The sequence below is a fragment of the Patagioenas fasciata genome, chromosome Z (assembly GCF_037038585.1).
Source record: "Patagioenas fasciata isolate bPatFas1 chromosome Z, bPatFas1.hap1, whole genome shotgun sequence".
NCBI classification, from domain to species: domain Eukaryota; kingdom Metazoa; phylum Chordata; class Aves; order Columbiformes; family Columbidae; genus Patagioenas; species Patagioenas fasciata.
In genome coordinates this window covers 39,989,158-40,006,582 of record NC_092560.1, presented here as the reverse complement: position 1 = coordinate 40,006,582, position 17,425 = coordinate 39,989,158, and the positions used below count along the sequence as shown (strand labels likewise).

The 17,425-nt window shown below is 39.3% G+C and overlaps 1 protein-coding gene across 5 annotated transcripts in view; it reads right to left on the bottom strand.

The window, feature by feature from the left end:
* The window catches only part of NRG1 (neuregulin 1), a 473,787-nt gene that overhangs the window by 380,901 nt on the left and 75,461 nt on the right, over positions 1-17,425 (bottom strand). For 3 of the 5 annotated variants that reach the window (XM_071801980.1, XM_071801978.1, XM_071801983.1), the window contains exon 2: positions 7,886-8,042. The exons of the other annotated variants lie outside the window; for them this stretch is intronic. The gene's annotated coding sequence lies outside the window, so the exon portion shown is untranslated. The remainder of the gene's footprint in view (positions 1-7,885; positions 8,043-17,425) is intronic. 5 annotated transcript variants of the gene reach the window in all.

Here is a 17,425-nt window from a genome sequence, read left to right as displayed (position 1 = left end):
AACATTAATAATTAAGAGGTAGCAACCAACATTTATATCTCTATTAAACACAGAAATAAGAAAACTGAAGTAATTCTCAGTATGTGTCAGAAGCAAACCAAAGCCACAGATCCTCATTTCGAAGTATGTAACAAAGCCAAAATTTACTTTCTGACTTCATAAATCAACAGCACTTTCTGAACAGGAAATGCTTAAAAGTTGATTTTTCATGATCTACACCAGGTGGCAGATTATAGCAGCTCTGGAAACTGAACAAAAATATGGAGATGTGCCCATTTAGAAATCTACGTGGAGAAGCAGAAAACAGTTCATGATTTAAGTTCAAAAAAGACAAATGTAAGGTCTTTCACCTGGGAAACCATAACCCAGGAGTGCAGCACAAGCTAGGATCTACCCAGCTGCAGAGCAGCTCTGTGAAAGGGACCCGGGAGTCCTGGTGGACAAGCTCAACATGAGTGAAAACAGTGCTGCTGCAGCAAAGAAGGCCAACAGGATGCTGGGATGTATCAACAAGGGTATCAGCAGCAGAGACAGAGAAGTCATTATCCCACTCTACTCAGTGCTTGTCAGGCCACACCTGGAATAATATGTTCAGTTTTGGTCCCCACTAGGCAAAAAATATGCAGACAGATTGGAGAGGGTCCAGAGAAGGGCCACACAGATGATCAAATGCCTGGGAAGCCACCATGTGAGGAAAAGCTGATAGAAGTGAGTTTGTTCATCCTTGACAAAAGAAGGCTTAGGGAAGGCTTTATCACCATGTTCCAGTATTTAAAGTGTGGCTACAAAGAAGATGGAGACCCCCTTCTTAGAATGAGTCACATGGAAAAGACAAGGGGTAATGGGTTCTTCTCACTCCTCCACTCCCTAACTACTGTTGAGACTCTCATCCAGCTGTTGCAGCTTCTGTCATTTTGCTCTTTGTCTCATTACCTTTTCCTGGTATAGAAAGACGCAATTCCATACTTCACCTGAAAAGCAAATATAACAAAACTCACCCCAACTTTCTTAATGCTGCAGTACCATTGTCCCCACCTGCAGGTTTATCCCAGGGATCCAGACAGGTTGGGATTGCAAATATACTGCTGCACACTACGTAGTGAAGGCCTTTCTTGAACTCTGCATTAGCAGCAGTAGTACCAGGCATGGCTTCCACCATCAGACTCAACAGGACTGGTAATCAATGCAAACCAATGCAAAAATACATGTCAAAGTAAAGCCACCAAGACAGGACAGGTATGCCCACCAGAAACAGCCCACCTGAGCTCTGACATCTTAGCCTGTTTAGAAATAAGTGTAAGTTTATAAAGCTTGGAATGAAAAAGAAATCCAGCCTGCAAGCAAAATACTCTGGGCATTCAGGTCTCTGCCCTGCCTCCCCATACTGGGAGGTGCTTATGTTGGTGCTTAACTTTTGAGATTATAATTTTTAATATTTTGTTTTCATAGCCTGATGCTGATGGAGTCCAGTTTTAATGAGACTGCACTACATTTTATTTATACTTTTGTTGAGTACGTTTTCTCAAATAGCAGCAGGTATGACATGGGTTCCTGTGGTGCTTGTAGCCAGCTGCTTACCTCAGAACATCAGTATAAAATAGAAAAAAAAAATAATACAATACAATACTCTAAGTATTTGGTTTTTTTAATAATTTACAGTTATTCCTTTCTGCTACTTTAAAAGGCAATATAAAGTCACAGAAAATACTGCGCTAAAGACATGCAAGCCTCAAACAGAGTTCCAAGGCTTCCTATTTTGAGAGTTGTTAGTTCTACCCGTGCCCTTATAGGAGCACCACACGTTAGCTTTGGCACAGCCAAGACCACATGCTTGGCTTCCCTGGATGATAGCTCCAATTCAGGCATTGAAAGGATATGTTTATATTTAGCCTATTTTCCAAGCTGACTGGTATGCAACCCCCACTATTAGGAACCCAAATATAAAAGAAAATCTTTGTAATTCAAGTATTCAAGGATGCTTGTGACAAATCTCAATACAGAATTCTGAAGTACCAGCATGTGACAGCCTCATAGTGCTATAAGTAACTCAATGTTCTCTCCTCTATTTTGTAAGATTTGGCCTTATTACTTTACAAACTTGTTGCACCCATACGCAACACTCACAAAAATTCATAAAAAACACAGACACCAACATATACACTCCAATCCTTTGACATTTTGGTTTTCCACATCAAAAGCCTTATCACAAACACATGAACATTTTAATAATTCCTTGTAATAGAGAATTGATTGACTCTGTAACAGCCTTTTCTCTCTTGGAATGAAAATTCCAGCTCCAGTTGCATTTCTTTAAAATGTTTTCATCTTGCTCACAAAGATTTGTATATAGACATTTAGACTGATAGTATATTGTTACCCTCTTAATGCAGTCGCTGACATAGGTGGTAGTGATCAGAGGTGGATATAAAATGGGTTGCAATGAGAAAAGGTCGTATTGTGCCTACACTGATAGATCCCCAACCAGCCACTCCAACAGATGGTAAGGATAATTGTTTTTGTCATGACAACAAGCTTCTATGAGAGTTAACCACTGCTTTGAGATGTATTTCTACTAAAAGTGTCCACCCTCCTGAATTATTTTCTTATTTTCCTCTCCTCTAATCTCCCTTGTTTTTTTGAAGAACTGGAAAAAGATATGTATTTCTTTGATCCTACTGTGCAGAAACTAGTGGGTTAGGAAACTGTGCTAGATCAACCATCCTTCAGCTTGGCAGACAGATGATCCACATGTTGACAGCATTAAGCACCCTTTTGCAATTTATCCTTAGGGAATGATAAACCCTGCCAAATGAGTGAGCATAAAGGAAGCATCTATAGAAAGGATGGTGAGCTACATAAAACACATCAGGGACTTTGCAGTGTGCAGGAAGGCTGTGTGAAAAGTACACAATACCTGGGGACTCAGAACAACAGTGCTACCTCAGCAAAACCATACCTGCTCTTGGCAACAAGCATAAACATATGTATAACCAGAGCTCTACTCCAATGGGACAGGGAGCCATGACAAGTGCCTGTAGACCTTACAACACATGAAGAAAAATAATGTGTAAGAACAAAATAGTGTACCAGGGTGGGTTTTAACATGTTGTTAAGGATAGTACTCCCCCCAGTAATAAATGCACGGGAAAAGTAGGCTGAAAGAAAATGAAAAAGGTAAGTTATCAACTTTCATAGAATTGATAACATACCTCTTAAAAAAGAAAGTAAGCAAAGCACCGAGGCTTTCATTTTCCTGAGTGATTTGTTGATTTTTAGTTAAAATCAAGAACATCAGAAAAATTACATAACATCAGATTTCTTTCTTTGGCTGCATTAAAAGAAATGTAAGTGCAAGGACTGTGAACTTATTTTCAAATTGTTTGCTGATAAATACCAAATATTTCAAGAAAAATAATTTTGCTGCTTCTGAATTTTTACACATACGCAATAATTTGAAAGTCTGGGTGAACTAAGTAAAAGCAAGTTTCCACAAGCTGAGTTTTATACACACTAATCTGAAAGAGGCAGAAGAAAATTAAGTCAAAATAAAACATCTGAGTGTTGACCTGGATAAAAATAAAGAGACTATTCTGGTTATGGTGCTTCATGGGTTTTTCTAACTTTATTACTATTATAATAATCTAGTCTGTCTTCCTATAGATGAAGTCTGGGGAATTTTGCCTAGCAGTTCAATGAGCAAGTAGAACAGTTGGGCCTTTTGAGTTTGACACACTTTTTTCAATTCTGACCTGTATTTCTCCATTTTTTTAGAACATGCTTTCTCCCAAACATGACAAAAATGAAAAGTTTCATCTCTTCCAATAACTGCATCCTCTTACACAAATTTCAGAGAACACACAAATATGGTAAATAACTCCAGTAAAATTTCCTGGGCATACTTACATGATTTCACTATCTTGATCAGAAGCATCTCCATCAGGCCATATGCTAGTGTCTGGGACCTGAGGCCTTTTTCCTGTGACCCCTGGGACCTGAATGTTTGTGTAGTTCAAATGGCCTTGGTTTGGCTAATAAAAAATATAAGGTATATAAGGTATAAGGGGAATGAATGTCAATGAAGCAGCCTTAGGGATTTGATCTGTCTTTTGAAAAAGGTGGTGGGAAATCCCACATGCCCTCAACAAGGCTTTGAAAAGTTAGAGCCCACAGTTAATTCCAGGGTCTCATGATGTAAACACCGGTAGGGATCCCAAATTAGAGTAGCACTCCTTGGCATGGTACTGCTGGCTCCTGGCATTCAGCAGAGGTAGGTAGATACCTTCGAATGCTTGATGAATCCAAGGACTGAAAACCTATGTCCAGCCACAAGGAAACACTAGGGTACAGGGTTTGAACTAGAATTTAGGCCATGTAAATGTTGCTCTTGGCCTTTCAAAATACTTGGTTTTTCCTACATCAGAGAGACAAAGTAATGACTGTGCTTTCTCCATCAGCACATAGTACCCAAGCACAAGAAATGTTGCAACAAGGAGGAGGTGTATGTGTGACCTGCCACATCCTCATTTGTGTTTTCAACTGAAAAAAATTATTTAGGAACCGGAATTCCAGCCTACTTTGCAGACACTGGTACTGTATGTAGAAATAACAACAAAGACATTTTGAAAACTATTCCCACACACTTCTTGTTTGGACATGACGTAATGATTTGTGCAGTTGTATCCTTGCTTACCTGTTTGACAAAGTCACATCATGTCTTTCAACACCCTGGAAGATTATCTTCTCTGAGCAGCATCATTGTCTTGGGGAGTGATCCGCATACAGACAGCATTTCACATGGTTAAAAAATTTTGTAAATGCAGTGACATGCAATTCACTGTAGAAAATGTATGCAAAACCTATAGATTTTCTACACAACTTCAATTTCTAAATGTTCATTGCTCACTGCAGAGACTAAATTCTTTGAATGTAGAGACATAACTCAAGGACAAAGTACCTTCCACAGAATTACCAATTTCTGAACTTGCAATGAACTGTTCAGTTTTATCCTGCAATGGGAATATTGCTTTAAGTAGCTTGGCTTTTAAACATTCATGAGTATATTCTTAGCTGGTGTAAATTGTCATAGCAACATTTTTCCCATGAGATCTGGATCTCCTTCCTCTTCTCTCCCTCTTATGTCAGCTAAAGACACACGGCAGATTTTACCACATGCCAGAATTTTATACCATACTATTATACAATCACAGTGCATCACATTCACATCATTGCTAGTTAAAGTGCAATGCATTTCTTGCAAAAACAGTAAATGTTTTTGATATAAGCACCTTCTTCCAGGGCCTAAGCTCTTTTCTAGGAAATAGTGGGCAGGATCTGCACTAGTTCTACTACACTCTCCAGTCATGTGCTCTTGTTAGTTTTTGCTCTACGCTGGGTAAGAATAGGTCGACATCAGAGGAAGATATTATCACAGATGCTGAGCAAAATTTGAACTAGCTCCAGCAGTGTAAACTGTGTACATCCTATAAAACCTGTTCAGGACCTGGAAAGCCTCATTCACATTGAGTCCCACCCCAGAACATCAGCAAATAAACTAGTTTGAGTCACACCTTTCATTGTGATGTGTACATATCATTTGGCAGAGCCATGGATGTGGTTTTCTCTCTACATTATTTCCAATGTGAACAGCTTTTCCCCCTGATGTGGGCAAGTGAGGAGTTTAACAGCTTTCTTAGTTTTTCTTCCTGTATTTTTTGAAATCTTTGTGATCTTCTGTACAGTCAGCTACTTTCCTTGGAACAACTATCTTGCATTTTGTTGGCAGCATCTAAGTCTATTGTGTTGGAGTTTTACACTAAAATCCAAAGAACCCTTCCTTATGAGGATAATAAACAAAACAATGACGTTCTAAATTTCAATTTCGACTGAATCTGTGGAGATTTTAAAATAGCATCCCGAAATACAAAGGTGGGAAAAAATTCCAGATTAAGTCCCATTATTTGACACTAATTTTGAGAAATCTGGAAGAAGACTTGCTAGCTGTAAGCCAGCAAATTTCAAGTTGCAAAAAGTTCCCTCATACATGTCTACAACTCACCAGGTAACATGGATATGAACACATGCTTTCCTGCTATGGACTGTTTGGAGCATATTTGCATGGACATCATCATAGCAGAGGGACATGGGAGCTGGGGTTGATGACATCAGGCAGCCTGAGTGTCAAACATGTACTGTGGCCAGATCTGAGATAGAGGAGAGATAGAAGAACAAGTATGCTTTATTTTAAAACATAATTATTGACCCTTTCATTTACAGATCAGCCATTCATAGCTCTAGTAAAAATGGGCCAGGTGCTGTGGGAGCTATAGTCAGCTCACAAAGAGCAGGACGGAGTAGGTCACTTTGTCTTATTCCACTCCTATTTGCAAGCTCTTGTAGCAAATCCAGAATCTACTCATGCATAGACTTCAAAATGGCCATGGAACGATTATCATGGAAAAGTATTCACCCCCAAAATCAGTGTGAAGACCTGACTCCAAAGTCCCTGCAGAGAAGCATTCCTGACTGAATTACAGTAGTGTATACTTTCTAATGTTCTTCTGATTTCTTTCTAAAAAGACCATAAAAGAAGTTTTGATACTTATCTAGAGAAAAAACAAGTGGAATGCTTCTTAAACTAAGCTGTCCTTAGTAATCCTGAGCACTCATCAGGATGGTTAAGTAAAGGAAAGGGCACCTGCTAAATGTACTGTGGCAAAAATGATTTTGCGATGCAAGATCTGATTTGGACAGCTTACATCCCAAGTAAGTCCAGTAAAAGTGTATATGTAAGCCTGGGCAAAATGTGTCTCCTCATGTGGAACATAAAATATTCAGGATGATTTTCAAGATATAAAAAGCAGAGATTGTAAAGCTGTCTCATATGTTCATACCCACCCTGCCTTCTTCTCTCATTTGTGTGTTTCAGCTTATATATATGTTTTTATAGCTGTGTTACAGATCCAGTGTACATGTAAAAGAAAACAGGTTTACAGTAACTATGTGTTCAGTAGAACAAAGAGGATTTTGGTCAACCTCTGTGCATTGGTCTTATGTGAAAGTCTGAAATACAAAGTGTCTGAAGGTCTAGATGCTATCTGCCTAAATTTGTTTGTTTGTTTGTTTTTAATAGCTCATCAGACTTATAGCCCAGAAGCCTGTGCAGAGTATATGTTTTCACTGATGGTACACAAAGGTTTGTTGAGCCTTTGATGTAAGTATAAATGACTTGAGAACTAAAAAAAGCATATCTTTGTGACAACTCAGCTATCACTAGAAAGATGCCTACACTTCACAGCCTTGCTAGGGAAACCAGGGCTAGTGTGTGTGCTTCTAAAACTTGAGAGCACGCAGGACTGAGAAACAGCCTCTAGAGATCTAGCTAGACAGCTGGGACTGCAGCACTCCATGGCAACTCCTTCAACTCAACAAGGCGTCATGACATTCTCCTCCAGGGATCAAAGCTTCTTCATGATTCTCTGCCACAGCCAGCACTGCCATGTTGTCAGGAAAAAAGTTTACAGCAAGCTGAAACACCTTGATGTAAGTTGTCCATTAATGTGTATAAAATCACTAATGCCACTAATTCATGGGTGTTTAATGGCTTTCCTCAAAGCCTATCAACCAATGAATGGGTCACAATTGGTACAGAACAAAAAGTTTTAGCAAAAAATGAACTTGAAAAAACTGATTGCATTGATTAGAACCTTTCACAGCCAGTTCACACAATCCCTTCTCTCTCCAGCATCCTCTGTCCATTGGAGAAAAGTAGATATCAAATAGCACTGTTATGACATTCAGGATCTGTAGGCCAAAGAATGCACACTAAGGAAATCCTTGTGGTTTAGGTTCATGGCTAAAATACCTAAACACATGAAAAAGAACTTACTGGAATCCAGGCTGGAGGAGAAGAACAGTATATACCAGCATAAAACTGAGGAGCCTGCAGTGGCAGATGGCTGACCCCCTATCTTCTGAAGGAGCAAGGCTTTCACTTCAGCAAGCTGAAACTGATGTCATGCTCTTTCCCCAGAGACGTGCTCACACTGCAGAAGGGGAAATACAACTGTAGTAAGTGTTCTGCAGGGAGTTTCTCCAATAACCCAGGTGTTGCACACATGAGATCACAAAATACAATCTGAAAACAACACAAAGAAGCACATGGGGGAAAATATTCAACCTTCTGTTGCTACCCTGCTAGCAGTTCCGTCTACCGTACGGGACAGCAAATCAGTAATATGGAGAAAGGATGGTTTTTGACAAGACATATTTATCTGTAGTATACATCCCAATTGGGTAACTGAGTGGATAAAGCTGAGTGCCTCTGCAATGAACCTCTAGCAGCTACATAGGTTTGTTAACTAATAATCTACCATTTTAAAACGTCTTTTGCTATTTTCAGTGCTTTACACCTGGACAAAACAAGAGAATCCTGTAAGGCACAAAAAGAAACATAATATTCTTGGAAAGACTATGAAATATTTTCATATCAAATAAGGCCAACATTACTGCCTGGTGACTATTGCAAGGAGAACAACAAAGATTTCATCAGAGGATCTCAAAGTGCCCATGCAAATTTAGTTCTCACAGTATTAACAAAGTAAATATGTAACACAGAAAATACATTCTAAATCAAAGCAATTGGGTAGTCCTATATTTTGTCTTCAGTGCTAGTAAATGTAAAGGTTGCTTGGAGAGACTTTATCAGCAAGCACTTTCTGCAGTTGATTCATCAACCTTCCCACCAACCACAGTTTGGGATATAACTCAGAGTACATCCTTGCCTGTTGCTTTCAGTAGCTGAGTCAAATAATGTTTTGATTTTTTTTTTTTTAATAAAAGCATATAATGTAAATTTTCTTATGGTTAGAGTTTGGCAATGATAAAGCAAAAATCTAGATATACTGATCAAAAACAATCTGTATTAATAAGCAACATTTTTACAAACAACCTCTGCTAGTTTGAGTTATTTGGATTTACCCTAAAAACCCATCATGTCAGAACCCCAAGGATAACAGAGAAAAGCTTTGCTAAACTGTTTGGAAGATGATGATAATGATGATGCTGTTATTATTATTATTATTATTATTATTATTATTATTATTATTATTATTATTATCATCATCATCATCATCATCATCATCATTAACATTACAAGTCCAGGAAATATAGTATTGACCCTCACAGAATATTATTTTAGTACAAAAAGTAAGAGTGAATTACACAGACACTTTCCAAAACAAGACTCTGCAGTTTTCAAGACAAAATTTCCCCATTTGTTTTTCTGTTTGTTTTCTAAATGTGAAAATTATTTCTGATTATGTTAATTAAAAAAAAAAACCTTCTCATTCGCTGTTTGTTCTGATGAATACATTTATTTTTAAATTGTTTACTGTATCTATTTGTGTGAGGTTCTCACAGTAATAGGCAATACCACCGCTTGGTTGCTATTGTAACGTTCTGGTATGTTTTGGTACGTTTTTGTTTGGTTGGTTTGGTTTTGTTTTTTTCATCTCCAGAAAATGAACACCAGTGTCCAGCTCTTTTGCTTTGGTTTGGTTTTTTGTTTGTTTGTTTGCATGTTTTGTTTCATTTTGTTTTCACCCAAAATGTGTTCGACAAATAATGTAACGAGAGAAGCCATAGGAAAAGTTTTGGGATTGACTGTATAAGGCTGATGTGGAGGAGGTCAGGGACTGTTTTGTAAAGATATATCTCTAGTTCATCTGTGCCACCTGTGCCTCATGTGCAGGCACTTCACTACCTTAATTTGCACATGGCAAGGTGTGAGCAGAAGTTCACACACCAGGTCAGACCAAATCCTGAGCTTCTGCAGACAGCAGCCTTGAAGAGTCACACTGTATTTCCCAAGACTAAGCAGTGAAATTAATTTCTTACCTCTTTTGTTAAATCGCATGACTCAGGAAGTTTACCAAGGTTTAGTACCAGTTAATAAATAATGGTAATTCTGTTGTCCATTTTGAAGGGTCACTGTTGCCAACAGGTAAACTTGGTTTCTTAGAGTGACCTGTTTTAAGGCCCTTGGTGGAACGGGGCACATGATAAGGCCTGAAATGTGTTATACAAGTAAGAGAGCTTGAGAAGAAGACATCTGCATAGCAGGATCTCCATGGGAAGACATGAGTGAAAGTCAGCATTTCAGTGATGGGATTTGAGAAAGCAGAGAAGAGCATGGAAAAGAGATGAACAGCAAAAAATGTTAGAAACTGCACAAGGAGGTGGAAACACAAGATGAAAAACAGCAGCAGGCTCTCTTTAAATCCTTGGGAAAGGAGAGCATAGAGAGATTCTGTCTTGCATCAAGTAGTTTGCTTAAAACACTGCTCAATTTGCTGAATTAAAATATAATTAGGCAGATTTGTTTCACTATAGCAAATGTCTCTTTAGTGTCTTTCAAACCTGCCCATGTTCTGAGAAGTCACTGTGCCTCTGTGCTGCATGCTGCAGTCAGACTTCCCTCTCCTAAGCCATCCACAGGCACAGTTTCATCTTCCGTGGCTCAGGGCTGTCAAGGCAGGCTAACACAAACAGTAATCAGAATAATATTTGAAGGCACTGCAGTACCTAGTGGGATGTATTCATTTTGCTTTCCTGAACACAGAGAGTTTAAGGTGCATATTGTTAAGCTGACAAGATTTTCTCCCAAAAGATATGGACAGAACTTTTTTGAAAAAGAAGGAAATAAAACCAGGGAGATATAGTAACAGACTCCAGGAGCTGGACTTGTTAAAGAGAAGTGCAGATGATAAAAAGGGATAGAAGAAGACATTCTTGTTCCTTAGACTGGAAATCAATTTTCACTCACCATGTTCCTAATGTAATTTTTAAATAAAAGCATTTCAATGTACTTTGATTGTTTGGTAAGGCTTCAAACATACTTAGCACTTGGCTTCACAGATAGGAAACATTAAGACAACAATTTCTCAGCAACCAGCACATGAACACCACAGGTTTCATTTCTGCCTAGAGAGGATTTAAGTCAAACTATGGGTAAACGCAGTCTCAAGCTTTCTTTCTGACTTAAACATAGATCATATCAGTCCACAAATGCAATTTTAATCTTAAAACTTCAGACTATTGAATATACATGTATACAGTTGGCCTTGCTAACATTCTTTTGGGTGGTTCAGTAAGAAAAGGCCTTGGTTTAAATACAGCTGGCAACCCAAAATATGTCACTGAGGCTTGTCTCTGTTCTGCACTAGCTCCACATACAATTGAGATGCAATTACTACCTCCCACAGCTCTTTGGCTTGAGGTTTCAGGACTTCTAGAAGCTCACTGTGATGAAAAAACCTTCTGTAAATAACCTTGCCCAGAAGACAGAGATTTACCTGTGCTATAGACCAAGTGTAGCAGAATCAGTGACGAAATGTTCCACATACTAGACTTTGTGAAAGGTTGCAACACGACTGTCAACTATCAGAGAACTGAAAATCAATGCAGTGTATGACTCAGTTTTCAAGGTAAATTACTAATTCTTCTCATGACTCCTGTCAAGTCCTGAGTGTTCTCTTCTTGAGGAGTTTAAAATAGCATCTGAGAATATGATTTCGTATCCCACTACTGCATCTCTAAAAGCATCTTCAAAAATAACATTAATTCTTCAAATGGTGGCTAAAAACACTCCCTGGACTACTTGCTACGTGGTGCAAGGTGTTAGTTTCACAGGACTGGGAGGAGTGTAAATGGTTTACTTAAACTTGTTTTGTTATCTGTTTGTTTCTCTTCCAATTCTTTAACAAAGATATTCCAGAAGCTGCTATAGAGTATTTTGTTACAGAACACTGTTGAATGCATAATGCCTTGTACCTAAACTGAAGAAGACCAGTTCCAACAGGGGTGTTGGACTGGTCAATCTTAAGAGGTCCCTTCCAACCTCAGCAACTCCGTGGCTCAGGCCAGCTCTGTGCCACAGTCTGCCGTTCCTCACAGCTTACACCCAGGTGACTCTCACTCACACCACAACCAGCTGTCAATCGGCTCTTAAAATAAAAGACTATACATTTGCAAACAAATGCAGCATCTGGATTTTAACAAATGCATTTTCTCAAAGCATGTATTATTATCCGTATACTTCTCTCATTAAAAAAAAAAAAGGAAGAACATTGAGGACACAAACCCACTACAACCCTGAGGTATCGTTATTCCTGCTCCAGTATAATTTACAGCTGAAATATAAATCCTGGACACAAATAGCTTATATGGGGAGCCTTGTATGAAGCCTAGCGGCAGTGATACAATTGTGGCTGCTGTTGCTGAATCTCTCTTTGTTCATACCTTTTCACTTCCCTGCAGCATCTGCCAAACTTGAGTTCTTCCTTCTTTCTCCTTTTTATATAAACAGTAGGAAACCGAGGAGAAAACATAGGCCCTTGCCTGCAATTTATCTGGAAACACCTGCACATTTATAAACCAGAGCTGAACCACTTGATCAACTGTTGCTCTGACTGTAAATAGTTACAGATATAGATTTATGCTACCTCAGTATCCTAGAATCATAGAATCATCCTGGTTGGAAGAGACCCTCAGGATCAACAAGTCCAGCCATAACCTAACTCTAGCACTAAACCATGTTCCCAAGAACCTTGTCTAAACACCTTTTAGAGACCTTCATGGATGGTGACTCCACCACTTCCCTGGGCAGCCTGTTTCAAAGCCTGACAACCCTTTCCGTTACGAATTTTTTCCTAATATCCAATCTAAACATTCCCTTGTGCAATGTGAAGCCATTTCCTCTTGTCCTATCACTTGCTACTTGGGAGAAGAGACCAATACCCTCCACGCTACAACCTCCTTTCAGGTAGCTGTAGACAGCAATAAGGTCTCCCCTCAGCCTCCTTTTCTCCAGGCTAAACAGCCACAGCTCCCTCAACTGCTCCTCACCAGACTTGTGCTCCAGGCCCCTCAGCTTCATCGTCCGCCTCTGCATTCTCTCTAGTACCTCAATGTCCTTCGTATGATGAAGGGCCCAAAACTGAGCACAGGATTCAAGAGGGGGCCTCACCAGGTCCAAGTACAGTGGCACAATCACTTCTTTAGTCCTGCTGGCCACACTATTTCTGGTACAAGCCAGGATGCTCTTGGCCTTTTAGGCCACCTGAGCACACTGCTGGCTCAAATTCAGCTGACTGTCAATCAACACCCCCAGATCCTTTTCAGCCAGGTATCTTTCCAGCCACTTTACACTGAGCCTGTAGTGCTACCTGGGGTTGTTGTGACCCAAATGCAGGACCCAGCACTTGAGCTTGTTGAACCTCACACAATTGGCCTCAGCCCAACAATCCAGCCAGTCCAGACTCCTCTGTATGCCCTTCCTACCCTTCAGCAGGTCAACACTCCCACCCTATTTGGTGTCATCTGCAGACTTCCTAAGGGTGCATTCAATCCCCTCATCCAGATCATTGTTAAGGAGATTAAACAGAAATGGCCCCAGTACTGAGCCCTGGGGAAACCACACTTGTGACTGGCCTCCAACTGGATTTGACTCCATTTACCACAACTCTTTCGCCCCAACCCTCCAGTCAGGTCTTTACCCATGGAAGAGTACAACTGTCCAAGCCATGAGCTGCCATCTTCTCCAGGAGAATGCTGTGGGATACGGTGTCAAAGGCTTTACTAAAGTCTAAGTACACCCACGGCCTTTCCCTCATCTACTAGGTGGGTCACCTTATCGTAGAAGGAGATCAGGTTGGTAAAAGAGGACCTGCCTTCCATAAACCCATGTTGACTGGGCCCGATCATGTAGTTCTCTTGTATGTGCTGTGTCATGTCCCTTAGGATGATCTGCTCCATGACCTTCCCCGGCACTGAGGTTAGACTGACAGGTCTGTAGTTCCACAGATCCTCCTTTGTCCCTTCTTGTAGATGGGCATCATGTTAGCAGCTTCCAGTCAACTAGGACATCCCCAGTTAGCCAACAGATGGATAATGGAAAGTGGCTTTAGTGATCACTTCCACTACCTCCCTCAGCACCCTTTTGGGTGGATCACATCTGTCCCCATAGACCTGTGGGTGTACATGTGGTGTAGCAGATCACTCATCATTTCCCCTTGGACTATTTGGGCTTCGTTCTGCTCCCTGTTCCTGTCTTCTGGCGCAGGGTCTGGGAACCTGGAGCACAACTGTTCTGACTATTAAAGACTGAGGCAAAGAAGGCATTTAGTACTTCAGCCTTTTCCTCATCTTCTGTCATTATGTTTCCCTCTGCATCCATCAGGGGATGGAGATTCTCCTTTTATTCCTCTATGTGATGTAAATTATTTTTCTATTATTACATGTGATGTACATTATTTTTCTTTTTTTTTTTTCCCAACATGCTTACTTTTTCTCAAAATACAATTCCAAGTCTGTTATAACCAGGAAAAACAAACAAACAAAGAAACAAACAAACTTTTAAATGTTTAAGGCAGAGTGAACCTACAGCTAAACTCTGAGTAATTCCTTCTCAAAATCATTAGTACTGCGATTCAGGAAAAGACCAGCTCAAGAGAACTGGTGATGATCTAAGTTGCAGCAGCTGAGCTTTGTTCAATTTCTGGTCTACACAAAACAAAGGTAACAAAGATAGGTCTCAAGGCAGGGTGCAGAAAGTAGTCCAGGTCTTTCCCTGCCTTGAAGCTTCAGCTACGCCTCTTAGCATGTGCTTAAGACCTTCAAAAATGGATGTGGAGTGAAACTGTCTTCAGAGTGGGCAGATAAGACATACATCAAGTATCATCTTAAAACGACATTAAAAGAGTAAAGGAACCAGGCATATAAACACTATGTGGTATCTCTCTTATTCTGAAACATCCCTGACCCTCAAACACAGAGTGCCAGTAGGCATGAAAGGATAAAACAGAGAAATGAACATAAGAAAAAGTAGAAAACAGACAGCCAAGGCATGTCTGATTTATTGCTCTGTGTTTAGGTCACCACAGTAGTTAGTCATATCCCTTAATTTCGCCTATGCTGCCTTGGGACAGTAACGGATCACCAAGCTGAAGACTGTAGTAACCTACCCTAGGGAAGGGGTATGCTTTGCAAGAATCTGATTTTAGAAGGCAATGTAATTTTGTTGATTATGCTAATAACAATGCCCAAATGCTTACTTTGCAGTTCAAAAATGCTTGAGGGAGATCATGACTTACATGGAAATGCTTTTGCCATTTTGGTGGGAAATCAGTTGGCGTATTTCTCTTTTCCTCAGGAATCAAAAATGCCAAGCTTCTTTAGCAACTAATAATAGCATGCGAGGTTCATCTGATTCTGTATGAATGTCCTTCTGGGATTAAATATGGTTTTCACCAGAGATAGTGTCTCCTAGAAAACACTGTTAAGTTACAGTAACTGCCTATCTTGAAAAAAACACCAACTAAAACGAAGCTAAGTTAAGTCGCATCAAGTAGTCTCTGTCTGGAAAAAGTGTGAGGTCAGACAGGAGTAGGCCTGCTCTTTAATGAGGTGTAATGAGACGATGCAGATAAATTTACATCATTTGAAGATCTACCCTCAGAGCTCCTGTTGAGTTCATAAAGGAATATGAGGCATATCATCCTGGGGAGAAAATAAATGATGAAGTAACAGAATGAGGAAATAAAATAATTGGGTTTGGGCTTCAAACCATATCACTGGAAACAGAGGGCAACCTGAACGTGTTCTGATTAGAAACACCCCTGGGTACCTTTAAATCCAAGTCTAATTGGAAAGTCTCCTGGAGTTGAACTCCTTCTCTGACATGCCTTCCTCTTTTTGCCTTTTTATCAGTCTAAGTTATTAACACCCAGATTTAGGAATTATTTTTAAGACAACTACAATATCCCCATAATATTCCCTGCCACCTTTAAATGACTGAGCTCTACTATTGATGATAACTTGAGCTTAATTAGATTTTTATACCTGGAAATTAATAAAAATTTCTTAAGAGTTAGCAAATAAGGCAGTGCTGTTTCATGTGAAGGTGCTAGGCAATCAGCAGTCTACAAACTCAAAATATTTTTTCCATTATCTTTGCTTAGACAAAAAATATTTCCACTTGGTTGTATGCTGTTCTCCCCTACTCCATATTTTACTGTTTCTTATGGTAACCTTAAATGGCTATCTAAGAGAAATGCATATTTGAAGGAAGCTTTTAGCTCCGTACAGTTGAGAGAGTTGGTTTGTACACTATAGCATTATTCTTTACAGGTACACAGGAAGAGATGATCCACGGTTTCTAAAAGAACTGTACAAGACAATTCTTTTTTGAAAAACAGGTAGAAAATTCTATAGGTGTCCAGGTAGTTCATCACCATCCTTCCAAGAATGAAAAGTAGTAGTCCACTGCCAGATGCCAAAGAAATATCTAATAAAATTAATCAAATTATAGATAGTTATGTTTGCCCGAAACAATTTAGAGGCAAACCAACCATAATGTCGGTGTCAGACACCACAGTTACTGTAGTAGTAAGTAAAAAACAGTCTAGCTGTCTTGGGATTTCAATTATTTAGAGATTAAGTCGGCTAACTTGCCTTTAAGTTTATGAGAGTCCATGAGTTGAAGGGATTTGAAATTGCCCAAGAGGAACAGACAAGTGTGGCTACTGTTTCCATAGTAACACATGTTAAGAGCTAAACATAATCCTACAGAAACAGTGTATTTTGGTTTTGAGGCTAACAATCAGTCACATGGGTAAATATGTACTTACGGTTTTATCTATTGTCAAAATAAAAACCACATTTCTTCTTAATTGTGATTCTAACTTTTTTAAAGAGGCTCTTCCAAACATAATAGTGATAATAATGCATATTTCAGAGCCACATTAAAGGAGACAAACAGTTGGCATGATAACATTTAAGTCCATGTGGAAAGCAATAACACAACACTCTCCAAATCAAGAAAATTCATTTCTGAAGACTAGAGTTACTTAAGAACACAGAAAACAAGGTGCAACTTAAGGCTAAAGGAATCTCTCAGAAAGATCAAAACAAAGATTTTTTACTGAATTGATTTCTTATTCCTTCCCCTCCCAGTCCTATGATTTCCCTGTTCCCTTATATACAGTAGTCTTCATTAAAAACAAAAACAAACAAAACAAAACAAAACAAAAAAAACAACAAAAAAACAAACAAACAAACAAAAAAAAACAGGAAAGTCTTCAGTGTATTTAGACAGCACAGAATTATTTTGCAGTTACTCTCCTAGGACTTGCAAAGCAACATATTTAGAGCCTAACTCTTGTTAAAGGGAACTCGATTAAAATGTACCAAAGACTCAGAAGAAATAGTGGTGGTTTCTAAAGATCAGATTCAAAAGATTTTGTGCATTTGCAAAAGAACAAGTGTTTGGCAGGCACATACATAGTAGCTTGTGTATCTTTAGTATTCAGTTCTAATATACTTGATTGTGGAGAATGAAGAATTTGGCACGCTAAGTCTCTTTGAGTGC